This window comes from Strongylocentrotus purpuratus, unplaced genomic scaffold, assembly GCF_000002235.5.
Source record: "Strongylocentrotus purpuratus isolate Spur 01 unplaced genomic scaffold, Spur_5.0 spur5_scaffold_21, whole genome shotgun sequence".
NCBI classification, from domain to species: Eukaryota; Metazoa; Echinodermata; class Echinoidea; order Camarodonta; family Strongylocentrotidae; genus Strongylocentrotus; species Strongylocentrotus purpuratus.
In genome coordinates, this window is record NW_022145607.1 from 20,925,648 (window position 1) to 20,938,699 (window position 13,052).

A 13,052-nucleotide genomic window follows, 5' to 3' on the forward strand; every position below is an offset into this window, starting at 1 on the left:
TATTTAGATAGAGTATGAGTCGAAGGTATGATTTCATATCTCATTTGGCCATTAAGTACATCTTAACGTCATCATAATGGCCTTGGAAGTCAAAAATACAAAATTGCATATTATGACGTCATTGTATTTATGGAAAATGTAGTGTATTTCTCTCAATATTCATCAATTCTCTTTGAAATGTCGATATGTTGTAGATAAGGCAATTCTCTACAAGATCCCTTTTCACTAAGTTTCATTTTAATGAGGTCATCATAGTGCAAAATTCAATTAAAGGCCACATGTCAGAATTTTCGTCATTTGCGTGTTATGTCTATGGAAGGTGAATTTCGTTCACATCATGAATCTACATGGCATTCATCTATGAGCACTATCTATCTCATGTCTGCTCTGTTTTCTCCCAAATTGGGATATGTTATAGCTGAGACCATGGGCTATAAAAACGGTGTACTTTGTTTTTTCATCGGATGTTGGGATCATGTCGGAATTTTCAATCGAAAGTTGAAATTGCAAATTTTGACGGAATCATTAGGTGGTACGTATCATTAGGTGATACGTAACGAAGTCTACGTATCCACCCGATACCAATACAGTAACAGTAATGTATCGAAGGAGATTACCCAAAGTTGCTCAGTAATATCAGAGCAGAATATGTAATCTGAAACCCAGGTGACAAGGTTGCTATGGTAATGTACTGGAACTATTGTCACCTAGGTTAGATTTATAGAACAGTAGTGAACTGTAGGATTGAGTAATTTTTGCGCCCTGATAGTACACTGGTCTGATGAGTTTTTTTTACTCCAGACTTTACCTATTTTTAATCGCATGGGCAATGAAAATATAAATGATATAAAATAAAACGCGTGCATGCTCCTCTGTGTAGGCTGTTCATGTTGTTTAATGTTCACTTATTAATTTAGATTTTGTTGGCACTGACATAACTTTTTTAAATATTTTTAGGGGGGTAGGGGCAATGCTTCATGCATGCATAAACAACGAGTTAAGCATGATCATAGCTTTAAAAGAACCTAGCGGTAAAGAGTACCAATTAATCACCAAAACAAAGGTTGTAGTGAAGTTAGGAGTTTCATTTGATTATAGGCCGATTGTATAACATTTTAAAAGAGCTATAGATTGATATTATCCCTATTTATAGACCCTCGATTAACAGAAAATCGTCTTGTGAGTAGACTATTACCTCTTACTTTAATGTTATCCAGATTACAGTTGCCACAGTAACGCACTGTTCCTCTTTATCACCTGAGTATTATAGTGTCTCTCCTTCTTTCCTCGTCCCCTTCTATTGTCTCAATCCCTCATCCCCATTCTCCTTTGATTTTCCCCTGCCCCCCCCCGCCCCCCATGCACCCCCATGCCATTTCCCTCTCTTCGCCGTAAACCCAATCATCTTCCCCCATCCTCTCTAAACTCGTTCTTCCACCGGTTTGCTTGCTCATCTCTCCCCGGCCTCCCGTTCTCCCCTTGCCTTACCGCTTCCCCTCTCTAGCTCTCTGTTTACCACTCTCTCCTTCTTTCTTTTCTCCCCTTTCATTCTCTCCTTCCTCATTCAACTCCAACTTTCCTCTTCTACCTTCTTTCTCACCGCCTTTAATTCGCTCTTATCCATTAATCCCAGTTTATCCAATCCTTTCCCCTAGTTCATTCACTCCCTTTTCCCAAACCTTCATCAACTCATTCTCCGGTCGGCCTGCTTATTCCGCCATCCCCCCCCCCCCTCCTCAATCTTCCTTCCCTCCATCCCGCACGCGCTCTTTCTCCCTCTCTCTTTCCCTTCACTATCCTGCGCTAGCTCTTCTTATTTCCCCTCATTTCCTAAACGCTCCACGGAGTATACGCCCTTATTCCCTTACCCGGCCGGCCGCCCTCTTAAATCCAAAAGAATGCCCCCTTTCGCCTTCTTCCCACCTACGCTCCCTTTTTCCGCGTCTCATTAATGTTGGTCCCTCTCTCGATCCCCCTTTCTCCCTGCTTCCCCTCTCCAGGCGCGGATCCAGGATTTCTTAGGGGTGGGGGCCCATTTTTTTTATTTTTGCTCCCGGAAATTTGAAAATCGCGCCAGCCGTAAATGCGCTCAGGGGGGCCCTTTAAAATTTGCATCCCCCCCCTCCCCCTTGAGCGCCAGGGGGGTGGGGGGCGGGAATCTCCCCAAAAGGGTAAAATATTTTTGAAGGGGGGGGGGACGGCCTCCCCCCCCCCCCCCAGATCCGCCACTGCCCCTCTCTTACATCGCTCTCTCAGCTCCACCGTTCCTCTCTGTTTCCTCTACTTTTTGTTCCCCCTTTAACCTCCCCTTAGTGGGGTAGTGAGCACATTTTTTTTTTTTGGGGGGGGCCCTCTAAATTTTGACCCCCCTCCCCTTGAGCGCCAGGGGGGGGCGTGGGGGGTGCGGCATCTCCCCAAAAAGGTAAAATTAACTTGTTTTTACATTTTTATTTTCGAAGGGGGGGGGGAATGGCCCCCCCCCCCCACCCGGATCCGCCAGTGCCCCCTCTCTTACCTCGCTCTCTCAGCTCCACCGTTCCTCTCTGTTTCCTCTACTTTTAACCTCCCCTTTAACCTCCCCTTAGTGGGGTAGTGAGCACATTTTTTTTTTTTTTGGGGGGCCCTCTAAATTTTGCCCTCCCCCCCTTTGAGCGCCAGGGGGCGAGGGGGGGGGCGTGGGGGTGCGGCATCTCCCCAAAAAGGTAAAATTAACGTGTTTTTACATTTTTATTTTCGAAGGGGGCGGGAGGGGAATGCCCCCCCCCCCCCCACCCAGATCCACCACTGCCCCTCTCTTACCTCGCTCTCTCAGCTCCACCGTTCCTCTCTGTTTCCTCTACTTTCCCCCTTTGTCCTCCCCTTAATGGGTAGATACCACTTCTTCTTTTTTTGGGGGGGCCCTCTAAATCCCCCCCCCCCTTGAGCGCCAGGGGGGGGGGGTGGGACATCTCCCCAAAAAGGTTAAATTGACGTGTTTTTACACGTTTTATTTTTGAAGGGACGGCCCCCCCCCTTCCCGGATCCGCCACTGCCCCTCTCTAACCTCGCTCTCTCAGCTCCACCATTCCTCTCTGTTTCCTCTACTTTCTGTTCTCCCTTTAACCCCCCCCCCCCCCCCCCATTAATTCCTCTTTTTCCCCCTGCTTTCACAGAGTCTCCTCATTGTATATTATATCAACTCCCATTTCTTGGCCTTCCTCCTCTTTCAGCCTAACATCATATATCGGGCATAATTATATTATTATTGTCCCACTCATTTCTAGCCCTTCCTCCATTTTCTTCCCCATTTCATCCTCTTTTTTCTCACTCAATCCATCTCCTCCCTTCTTCCCTATTTTACTCTATATACCTCTCTCTTCTACCTCCTGCTCCCGCCCTCCTTTACCCCTCCAATTCTGTTTTCCACACTCAGTCTCCTTCTCACCTCATCCCCTTCTATTCTCTCGATCCTCCTTCCCCACCCTCTCTAAACTCATTCTATCGCCTCATTTGCCGTCTTGCTCATCGTGGTGATATAGGTGATATATTACTATATTATCCTTGTCTCCTTATGTAGAAAACAAAACCTGTTACAATACAAAATATGGGGCACTTATCCCTCTTCACCAACCCCTCCCCGAATCAAAGAATATGTACAACTCATGGTTGGGAGGAACAAAAATTTAAATTTCCTCATAAAAGGAATCAATGTTACTGATCATGCTGAGCTTATAATGCAGTGGCTTGTCTTCACACATTCTTTATATATGAAACAGCCCCGGCAACTGAGTGGCCGGTGGCCGCCTATCACACTGCCCAAATCGCGTTCCAGAGAAGAACAGAGTCCACACAAAGAAATAAAATTCTCGACAAATGTTGAAGTGGATAGTAACTTTATTACAATTTATTACATTTAATCATGAAAAGTCACATCTATGGGGTGGAAGCCCCCAACTCTGCTAAAACTTTAGCACCTCATGGCGGCAAAGGAAATGAGGTATGAAACAAAATGAGGAAGTCATCCGAAAAGTAAAAGCTCGTGCCAATTCAGGAACTGCTTCCCATTTTATACCTTCTGACACGTGTGTTGCCCCTTAAAAGGTGTGTCACTACGAGGCATTGCGTCAAATTAATCCCTGGAACCATATACACCCATATTAAAAAGAACTTTATTAATTTTCCGAACTTAACCTCCAGAGTTGAGCTCACCGGACCCACCATTACTCCTCTACAATCCATTGATTGAGTTTATGTGTATTGCAAGTAGTCCACAGTCAGAAGGGTCACAAACCCCTCTACATGTACATCCACTGTCACATCTCGATTCTTGAGATGAACTCGGTAGAAGTATCCACATTGTTTTGGAGTTGCATGCTCCTTCTGGTGACTGCTCCCCTTCAGCTACTAGTACAGAAAAGTCCAATGGCATCCTTGTACGCAATTCTGACAAGCCGGCTGTTCATGAATAAAATATAAACTATTTTCAAATAGTATACAACTTTAGGAAGTAAAGCTGACATCATCAGTGTATTTCTTCTTCTTTTTCTTCTTGTTCTACTTCTTCTAGTAAGTAATCTTCAAAGAGTTATTTGTTTTATATAAACATATTGTTCGCTCGACAGGAGTACATTCCTTATTTTCCATGATTATCAGCCCAACGACACATCCCAGATAATTATAATAATACATGGTCTTCATGGTCTGAAATGAAATTACTGTATTACCAAACATACCTTTCATTACTAATATACTACGTTTGTGTAAAAGATCTAATTAAACATTCAGACCATTGTTTTTAAAATGGCATTCACAGAGAAATCATAGAATTGAATTCCAAAAATACTTGACACCGGCAACTTTACAGTGTAAAAATCTCATTCTGATCTGAGTTGTTACAACCAAAGGTGTCCAATCATTTTAAATTTTTTTTACTGTTAGTATGCAAACATATTTTTCTTTATCACACTTCTCGGGCAACTACCTCCAGGACATCCAAGATACAGCCATATGACATAATTAGATCTTGTACTGCTAGGCTGACCGCCCTACCACCCCCATTTTTGTTTAAAATCACCAATCCAAACGTTGAACTTGGGTTACTGTTGTTAAGAAAATATATTGTGAAAGTGGGATGGGTTGCATGTGGTAAGGATGTGTTGGTTAACAATTGCAACAAAAAGTTCTCGCTATTTTATGGGGCGACTTACTTCAGACACTGTCATCTGGCCTCCAAGCTTTAGACAGCAAGGTCCTAGTCTACCATATCATCGTGAGCTTCTCATTCTACCGTTCATGTGCATGAAATACATTACATGTACAGGCACCTGTTTGTATAGAGACATAAAATAAACTCACTTTTATGGCATGTTCATGAAAGCAATGTACAGTACTAATTATAAAGCGAACAGCAGGGTAGGGTTCTTGCAGAATTTCTATAACTCGCAGTAAGGGTGTAATAAATATAAACTTTGAACAATACTGGTATGTAGAAAGGGATTTAGGGTAGCCCGAAATTGGGTCTGGCAATGTTTAATACATTTAGGGTTGACATTATGTTTAGCAATGGATCCAGGATTAAAGTTAAGAATTCATTTTGTGTTACAACATAACCAGTACATAAATGCCAATAGAGCATGTTGTAAAAATCGCTGAATTCTTTTAATTGGTAATACAGTGCTACATGTTTCACAAACTGCAGGCCAGTGTGTTTTTACTTTATAAAATCTATTGTAAATGATACTGTGTTATATACTTTTTTCCCTTCCACTCTACATCATGTTTCTGCTTTCAAAATACAGAAGAAGATTTTAAAACTACCATTGATGAGTAAAAGATACATGCAGCTCCACCAGCACCTGGAAAATCCAGTTGTACAACACCTTCTCCTGAGACAATTGCTTCACATAATTTTTCTCCACTATTAAACTTCTTCCCTAGGCCTAACCCTAAACCTAAACCACCTTAATCACAATTCCAACCCTCAGTCTAACCCTACACCTTTGACAAAATAAAGCCTAGAGTAGTCGTTGCAGGAGCAAATGTTGAGTTACTAAAAATGCCATGACAGACTCATATGCTATGAATTTATCTCTGTTTCTTTCCCTGATTTGTTAAAAAAACATTGTAATATGCATTATGAATTACCAGTCCATTGTGCTTCGCTCATATATTGCCAGGCACAAGAGGCCATCGCTTTGAGGTAAGGGGCAGAACATCAAGACTGAAGGTGGAACCTCAAGGCACTCCATGATCTCTCAACAGCAAGCCCTTCCTCTCCATCCCTGGAACCGAATTATAAAAATATTCAATAAATATTAACCAAATATGTAAGAATACACAAAAATTGCATTATTTTTTTTTCTTCAATTGTCTTCAATGTTTACTTTCTTTTTCAGCAAAATATGAAGGTCAATTATTTTCTTTTTGCTTGTCATTCTGTCCCCCCCCCCCCCCCCAATCTCTTCTTCAAGGCCTTCAAATGTTAATTATAAAAATATATATTGGAAGTTAAAATACACTTTAAATAAACACTACAGCAACTTGTTAGTAGACATCTTGTTGCACACATACCATGTAGCCACCCCTGAATCGATACTTCTCATACCAGCCCTTTGCACACCCCTCCAACTTGGCCTTATTTAATGCCCTCACCCATTTAAAAATTTCCTTTTACTTGACAAACTAAACAGGTCAAGTTTTAAAAAGTCCAAGTTAAAAAAAAAAATTAAAAAAAAAAAAAAATTACCTTTTCTTGTTGTGGTCTGTTTTCTCCAGGACATTCTTGTTTCAGGCACATACTCAAAGAAGCAAGCATATGGTAATACACTCTGTATATTTCCTGTAAAAGAGAGGGGGAAAATTTATTCTTAAAATAGCTAGGTTCACATTCAGACTCAGTGACTGAAAACAACAGTCACTGCTACAATGTTTGCAGTCTAAAGACTAAGAGCAGAGACAGAGTCTTGACGTAAACTAAGAGACATAGAGGCTGTTCACACCGGCAGAGATAGCGCGCGCTAGACCGCGCTATCTCTGCGGTTTGGAAGGTACAACGTCGTTTTGGTCCGCCCAACAGCGAGCCACGGCGAGCCAAAACGGCGTGCCACTGGAGCACCTCTTGGGGGTGGTCCACGAGAGAGAGCGCGGTCTAGCGCGCGCTAGAAAAAAGGGGGTGCTACGATAGACCGCGCTATCTCATTGCGGTGTGAACAGCCTCATAGAGTCAAGAAAAACTAGATGGAATTTTGACTGCGCGCAGTCGAAAATGATGCCTCCGCAATAGAGCAATTTAAACAAGTTTGGAGTTTAAATCTCCAGTGGTTCTTGAGATATCATGATAACAATCTCAATGTATGGAATTTCATAAGTTGACCTCTGTGACCCTTGACCTTTGACCTACGTGCTCCAAAATCTAATCAGATTGTCTTCCTATGGTGATACACACTATCATTAAGTTTGAAGTTTAAATCTCTAGTGGTTCTTGAGATATTATGATAACAATCTCAATGTATGGAATTTCATAAGTTGACCTCTGTGACCCTTGACCTTTGACCTACGTGCTCCAAAATCTAATCAGATTGTTTTCCTATAGTGATACACACTATCAATAAGTTTGAAGTTTAAATCTCCAGTGGTTCTTGAGATATCATGATAACAATCTCAATGTATGGAATTTCATAAGTTGACCTCTGTGACCCTTGACCTTTGACATACGTGCTCCAAAATCTAATCAGATCGTCTTCCTATGGTGATACATACTATCCTTAAGTTTGAAGTTTAAATCTCAAATGGTTCTTGAGATATCGCGCTAACAAACTCAATACAAGGAATTTCATAAGTTGACCTCTGTGACCTGTGACCTTTGACCTACGTACTCCAAAATCTAATCAGATCGTCTGCCTATGGTGATAAATACTATTCCTGAGTCTTAAGTTTAAATCTTAAATGGTTCTTGAGATATTGTGATAACGGTCAAACGGGACGGACGGACGGACGTACGGACGGACGGACGTACGGACGGACGTACGGACGTACGGACGTACGGACGGACAACCCGAAAACATGATGCCTCCGGCACCACCTTCGGTGGCGGAGGCATAAAAATCAATACTCTAGAATAAATTTAGAAACCACTAGCATGACTAGGCACTAGACTACACTACACTGCAGAGTGCAGTATACTTCTTCTCCTTCTTGAAGATAATCTGCCTCCTATCCTTCAATACCGGTACTGAAAATTCTTGCAGATGCCGTATATACATGTATATATATATATATTCGGCCTGAGTGGGGTGTGCAGGTAGACCACTACACCAGGTTTTTCCCCTATTCTTATACGAATAGTGCCGTGGGTTCTTAACGTGCAAGGGTAGTGACTATCCTGTACACGGGGTCTCCTTTTAACATCCTATCCGAGAGACGGATTGTTTTCCATGTAACATAGCCTGCGTCTATGAAACAACAAGGGAAGGGGCACGTTAACACACAACGCTTGCTTCAGTCATCCGCCTGGGTGAGATTCGAACCCAAGATCTTTGGGCCGACAGGCAGACGCTTTACCGACTGAGCCAATTCGCCTCCTAGTCCTCCTACTGTCTACCGACTAGACTCTAGATTATTTACATTTCTATTTTAATTCTAACTTAACTAAAGTCTAGTGAAATCTTTACTCCAGGGAGCTCCGTCACCGAAGCCCTTCGGAGGCCGTAGGCGGAGCTCTCTGAAGCATGTACATGTATAGCATGGTGTTAGTGAAATCTAAACACTGTTTGGGGGTTTGCAGTTTATTGCAGGAGTTGTTGTTTTGGCTGCTTACAGCTTAGCCTGCCCTTGAAATAAAAATGAAATTTTTCAATTCTGAATTTATTAAATCCGACAGCCAAGTCCGGATAACAGCAACGGATGACAGTAGATCTACTACTACAGTATACCACTCCAGCAAAGCATAGACTGATATAGACCGAAAGCTTCAGTCTCTGATATCGACGGTTGTTCTGCTGAAATTGCATCTGGCTCATCTGACCGCCTCTATACATGTACATAGACTGAAGTACGTCCTATGGTGACTGAGTGGAACAAATGGTTTGGTTCGGCAGGACCGCGATGAATGAGATATGCAACAAGATTTTTACTCTTTACATCCTCATATATTTACTTTGGCTGTAAAATTACATTTGATTATATTAACAAATAAAAATAACACAGAAATATCTACTTTGACTTACGATAGCTTGCTCATTTAGATCCTACATTAACAAGTCAACGCAAAGCGTAGTATCCCCTCGCAGGGTACAAATGGCCTATATACATGTACATCAGAACAAGTTACCTCCATTGGACTATACTATTATATTACTAGGCAAGGAAGTTAACCACATTTTCACATATATAATTAGGTGCTTTTGCATATTTAATGAGATATGACCTTTCACCTTTCACCTACATACTCGGAAATTTAACTTAGCCTGTATTTTGATATCATGTACCTTCATATCAAATTTCATTAAAATCCGCCAAACATTACCGAAGTTATTGATCGGAATCCAAAATTGTTACGGACAGACGGACGCACGGAAGGACGGACGGCAGTGTTTCTATATCCCCTCCAACTTCGTTGCTAGGGGATAATGATTAATCCGAGATAGTCTAGTAGTCAACATAATTCGTAGTCAGCCACCTGGTTTTTAGATGATGAATATTCATTTTTTCTTTTTGAACGTCCAATAGCTACGTACGAGTCAGCCCGTCTTGACCTAGTGACGTATGCATATTCATAAACCCAATATTAAACGAGTGCTCTGATTGGCCATTGGCTATGTTTTGGTAGGTTGACCCGGAAATATATCGGCCGGGTCATGTCATAGATTACCAGAATGAATGCATGAAGGTACCGTTTCACGGTTCTGAAATCAAAATTGGATAACTCATACACGTACTGTACATGTAAGTCCGTAAATTTCACTTTGAAAATAAATCATAACAAATAACTGTGAATAGGAGAAAAATAAACATAGGGTCTAGCTTTTTTTCTATTTGCTTTATAAATCAGAAAATTAGATCTAAATTTAGAAAATCGGGGGAGCAGATTTCAGAGTAAAAAGAGGTACAGAATAGGCTCAATCTATCCCCCCCCCCCCTCCCCCCTCCCCCCTCCCCCCCCCCCCCCATGTGTGAGTCGTCTGGGTTACGATCTGTGTATGGGGAATGTCAACAAATGTCAGTTTTATTAAAGAAATGACCCATATCAGACGGTTATTTCTGTCTAAGACTGATAGAGAAACCCCCCCCCCCCCCTCAGTGTTATTTAGGGTACACATATGCTTGTTCCCTCTTTTTGAAAGCACCCCCTATCTGAGGACTGCCAAAATTTCTGGACGCCCCTTATGCGGGCTTTTCCTGCCTTTGAGACCCCCCCTAAATCCGGAACACTGCTCAATGAACCCCCTATCTCAGAAAAAGCAGACCAACCCCCCCCCCCCCCCCCTTTACTCAGATAAGCTGTCATTACTGGTTGGCTCACACACCCAGGGAATACCCCAAAGAACTTAGCCTGCATTACATACATTTAGCACATGAAATACATACAAAATTTCTGTGCTCCTGTTTTCATTCATACATACATGTATATACCTTGTAAGAATAAACAAAGTCTGCAAATTAGTTCTATGCTCACTTATCTGCATAATATATCACTACCGAATAATTAATTTAGTGCCTGATATTGAGACTTAGTTAGAAATAAGCCTTCCATTATTCTTAACTGACATCACATGTGCCTGCATAACTGTGTCCTTTCACATAGGCCTACTAATGTTTGTACCTGTCATAATGAATGACTTTGTAATCAAACTCTGTAACTAAGTACTTTATCCTCGTAAAGATACTCTTTAGATTTAATGAATCAGTAATTACTGCTATTTAATTTTAGGTATCATCAATCGTCACTAAACTAAAGTACTGATTTTGAGTGAAATCAGTTGAGTTTTGTACAGTGGTGTTTGAAATGTTGAGAATATAGGTTCAATACACAGGACACAGCCAGGATAGTAATGCAGCTGTGTGTGAATTAGGATAGACTACAGTATAAAAACAGTCTACATCAATCCCTGGATTTGATCGATTTTTCTATGTTCGAGATATTTTATAATCCCCTTTTTTAATTTCTCAGGAGTCCAAAGAGATGAGAGAAAAAAGAAAAAACACCCCCTTCTTAAAGAAATCTCCGAGGTGAAAAGTCAAATACACCCCTTTTTTTTAGAATTCTCGGGCCGGACCTTGTCGCACAAAAAGTACCCTGTTACCGGACATTTTGGTAACACGCATGGTATCCCTCCGTTTTCGGAATGGGGGGGGGGGGCAGGATAGAGAGTCAATGCTAATGCGTATTGACCTTAGCTATTTAGCACTGCACTACGTGTTAATACTTTAATAGGCAGAATTGCACACACAAATAGTCCATACACACCTAACAAACGAATGCACGCAATAAAGACGATGCGAAGTGGCTGATTGGCAATTTTGACAGTAAGCCCACGCTTAAAATCTTTAAATTATTCTTTCTAACTTCTGTAAATTATATTTTACTGCTATTTTAGACTAGTAGTAGTAGGGGTGTCATCAGTTGTCACTAGATCTAAGTAAAGTTAGAATTTTGAGTGAAATCAGCTGAGTTTTGTACAGTGCTGTGTGAAATGTTGAGAATCAACAGCACAGCTTTTAATACACAGCCAGGATGCAGGAGGCAAGTTTGCTCAGTTAGTAAAGCGTCTGCCTGTCGAAGCAAACATGAAGATATAGGTCACGTCTAGTCTAGATCTAAGAAGGGAGATCCCGGGTTCGACCCCAACCCAGGCGGATGACTGAAGTGTGTTAATGTTCCCCTTCCCTTGTTCATAGGCGCAGGTTATGTCAACTGGAAAACAGGATAGGACGTTAAATGGAGGCCCCGTGTACAGAAGAGTGACCACCCTTGCAAAGAACCATTTCAATCATTGCACTATTCGTAGCTATAAATTATAGCTCTAGAGGTCTAGTAAGTAGTAAAATCTAGACCCTAGTGTAATGGTCCACATGCACACCCCAATCAGGCCTAGTACTAGTAGTATACATGGTATAGATCTAGATTCTAGGCCTGCCTAGCCTAGGCCTAGGGCAGGCATCTTGAAGAATCTTCAGTATTGAAGGAGGCCGGAGGCAGATTATCTTGAAGAAGAAGGATAGTAATATTTATATAGGTCTACTTGTTGTTGTAAAGCGCTTAGGCCTAAAGGCGCTGAGAGACATTTGTATTAAGCGCTAGATATAAAAATTATTTATTTATTATTATTAATGCAGCTATGTGTGTGCAGTAGACAGTAGGCCGTAGGGACTGTTGCGAAAATGCCCGCGAGTTCTAGGGCGGGCACCGGCACTACACGCAGCTTCAGCTCTCAGGTCGCGCCTGAAATTGGGCAATTTAATTAGATCCGTACGGTATAGGTCTAGTCTAGGCCTACTCATGCACGAGCTCTAACTCTCAGGATCAATCTTTGTTTAACCTCCGGAAAGTATTCAAATATCAAAAAACACATAAATATCACCTTATGAATACGAAATTACGGAATAAATATGACTTGTACTTACAGGATTTCTACAGAAAACCGTGTCCAGCACCGAAGTTGCCTGTTAGGTTCATTGTCACAGATAAGGTCTATATTTAGCCTTGTGGTTGTTTTAGTAGGCGCAGAGTGCTCGTTCGCGAACTATCAATACATTATTGACTATATAAACTTGTTATTTGTTTTATGAAACGGATTTTTACTTCTATCGCAGATTGAATTCTTAATTAGATGTGTTATAAATAACAATTTTGTTTATATTAATTCGATTCTGAGTTCAATGCTGCGGATATATTCGAGTCTCTTAAGACATCTGGTGCATTTGAGTCTTGAACAAGACTATTCAGACGCTACCCCTTGGTAGCTGTTCTTAAAGAAAATATCCGCAATTGTCAACTACTGCTTTGTGTCGATCACGCTGTCATTTAAGTTGTAGGCAGTTTTGTTTGTTAAAGTTCTGTTTCAAAGGGAAACAAT

General features: G+C 41.4%; 1 long non-coding RNA gene across 1 annotated transcript; it reads right to left on the minus strand.

Annotated features, from left to right (window-relative positions):
* Positions 1–3,855: 3,855 nt before the first annotated feature.
* Positions 3,856–12,723, minus strand: LOC115928257. The gene is made up of 5 exons (XR_004065982.1): positions 12,601–12,723; positions 6,725–6,817; positions 6,124–6,260; positions 5,187–5,303; positions 3,856–4,434 (listed from the first exon to the last, which is right to left on the minus strand). It is a non-coding gene; the product is annotated as an uncharacterized LOC115928257 (long non-coding RNA).
* Between the last annotated feature and the right edge of the window lie 329 nt (positions 12,724–13,052).